Below are 2,763 nucleotides of genomic sequence, written 5' to 3'. Positions count from 1 at the left end.
GAACAGCAAGCCACATAATGGTGACTTAGTGGAGTGGGTACTTCTTAGGATATTTAGGCTGCTTTGCTGGAAGTCCCTCAGTGGCATCTGGAAAAGTGCAGTTTTGTTGTTTCTGTTATAGCTGGTTTCTACCCTCTTTTCTGATTACTTTGCTCTCCTGCAACAAGCATCAATTCTCTTGTTTGGCAATTCCAGTAAGGACTGCCTAATCTGTGCTACATTGATTTATTTTCATGCTCCTTCCCTAATTCCTCCCTTAATTTCATCCTTAAAAACATGGCTAATGTTGCCTTCTGGAGAGTAAGCGAATGTTACCTGTAAGTGTGTAACAGCTGTGGGTTCAATCCTGCTGTGAATTCTTGTGATTTGGCAAACACGTTTACTCGCTATAGGTAAAAGTGGTAAATGGCTTTATGGAGAGCATGTTCAGGGAAAGACATGAGATTGTGAATCTGGAGAAAAGGTTACAGTCTCTGCCTCTGTTCTGAAGGTTTATAGGGGAGCTGCTTGACAAGAGAACTGTACTACATTCCTTGCAAGGATATGGGGAAGATAAATGACTTATCAAATGATCTCGGTTACTGTGGTAAGAACACTTTGCAAATCACTCTGCCCAAGTGCAACCAAAAATGATGATTAGAGGATTAGTTGTATTTATAATCCTCCTTTCAAAAGACTTGATTGTTTTCAGGGTAGAAGGCTCTCCACCCGTCTTGACAGAAGAGAACAGATCTCTGCAACACAAATGTGAATTGGCTTTGTGTTCCAGTTTTGAGTGTGTTGAGTGCAATTTACATCTATAAATAACAAAAAAGATACTTACTGTCTAAAACAGAGAGCTGTCAAGGTTGTTGTGTTTAGGCATCTTGGGGAGAGTGCGTTTTTTGGGAGGCTGGCAGTATTTAGCCTGCATCAGAGACACAAGTCAGGCCACAAATGTTATGAGCCTACAGCCTCAAAGAGGTTTTGGAGTACTGCAGCTGATGGCCCTCAGCAGACATGCTGTGAAACTGAGAATGTGATAATCCATAGAACCATGCGGTGGTATTTTAGGTTGCTTATTGATATCTTTACAGTCTTCTAAAACTCAAGTAAATTGCAGGGTGAATAGGGGTTTTTTCCCCTGACACAATATCCAGCCGAGAAACAAAACTGAGGTGTGGAGATTTTTACTTTTCTGTAATAACAACAAAAAAAGGTGTTGCTGTTTGTTGCTTCACAATTGAATGAGCTCCTTCCTACGTAAGTTTCGTGTGTATCTGGAACAGCTCCACAGCAAGCTGTTTTTTGCAAAGCTCAGACATTAGCCAATGTTGTTCCTCTTTGAAGAACACTATATGGAAGTGCACATCAGAGATACCTCCAGAACCAGACAGGAGTGCGTCCTTTGCCTGCAGTCTTTTTCACCTCTTGTTTTTGAGGGCAGTTTGGATACAGCAGTAGAGAGTGCTGTGGTTTAGGACAAGAAGGAATGAATGCACATGGGTGAACGCTGCTTCTTCCATTTCTCTAGGTATTTGTTAGAATGTGCTGTCCATGTTTTGTCTTTTCACTACAACCTCTTTTTTCCAGGTAATGAGCCAGAGCTGACGTGAGAAAGTGGATGAAGCTCTAGGGAACTCATTAGGGGTTTTTCATGTCAGAATTTTACTCCAAATACATGAAGTCTAACCCTAAACCTAGGCAGAGATTTGTACTATAGGATGTGCTGAAGCCTCTGTCTGGAGGCTGTTGGGAGGGTCTAGTAGCAGCCCTCTCTTTGCCTCTGCAGTCCCATTTGAGCCTTGCTTTTGGTGTATGTTTCAACTCTCTTTTCTGGAACATGAGACTACCATGAGGCTGAAACTAATGCTATAGGACACACTGATTCCCCAGTCTAAGAGTTACACTGGGGATAATCCCAGTAGCAGCCTCAGCTTTACTTTGGCACCCTGATCCCCAATCCTGCTTTGTGTCTTGGCTGTCTCTCTGAACCCCAACCCCAGTGATAGCTGCAGTTGTTTTACCTGCTGGGGGTCTCAGGGCACCCGCCCTCTCTCCTCAACAGGGAGACAAAAGATGCTGAAAATGCTTGTGGGTCACGATAAAGACAGGGAGATCACTTAGATCACTTACCAAGTGCTGTCACAGACAACACAGGCTTGGCTTGGGGAGAATTAATTTATTGCCACTTAAAATGGGTTTGGATAGTGAGAAGCAAAGACTAATTTAAAACAACACCTTGCCCTTTCACCTTCTTCGCAGGCTTGGTTTCACCCCTTCACCCCTGACTCCTCTACCTCTCCTCCCAACATGGCACAGGGAGGATGGGGAATGGGGGTCTGTAGTGGGTCTATAACAGGTTGTCTCTGCTGCTCCTCACAGTACTCCCCTACTCCAATGTGGGGCTCCTTCAGGGCTCCACCATGGCCACCCCATGGGCTGCACAGCACTATGGTGCCTGGAGCACCTTTTCCTCCTCTTTCTCTTCCTCCTCCTCTGGCCTTGGTGTTGCAAGGCTATTCCTCACACTTTTTTACCTCAGCCCTCACTGCCATGAGGTGTTTTGCCCTTTCCTAAACACGTTTTCCCTGAAGTGCCACCACCACTGGAGCTGGGCTCAGCTGTGCCCAGCAGAGGGGCCGCTGCGGAACTGGCTGGAACTGGCCGGAACTGGCTGGAACTGGCCGGAACTGGCCGTGCCCAGTGGAGGCAGCCTGACCTCTCCTCAGAGCAGTGCCTGCAGCCCCGCTGTCACAGCATGGCAGAATGTCTTCTCTCCTA

The sequence above is a fragment of the Nestor notabilis genome, unplaced genomic scaffold (genome assembly GCF_000696875.1).
Source record: "Nestor notabilis isolate BGI_N333 unplaced genomic scaffold, ASM69687v1 scaffold5474, whole genome shotgun sequence".
NCBI classification, from domain to species: Eukaryota; Metazoa; Chordata; class Aves; order Psittaciformes; family Psittacidae; genus Nestor; species Nestor notabilis.
This window is presented reverse-complemented; position numbering follows the sequence as displayed.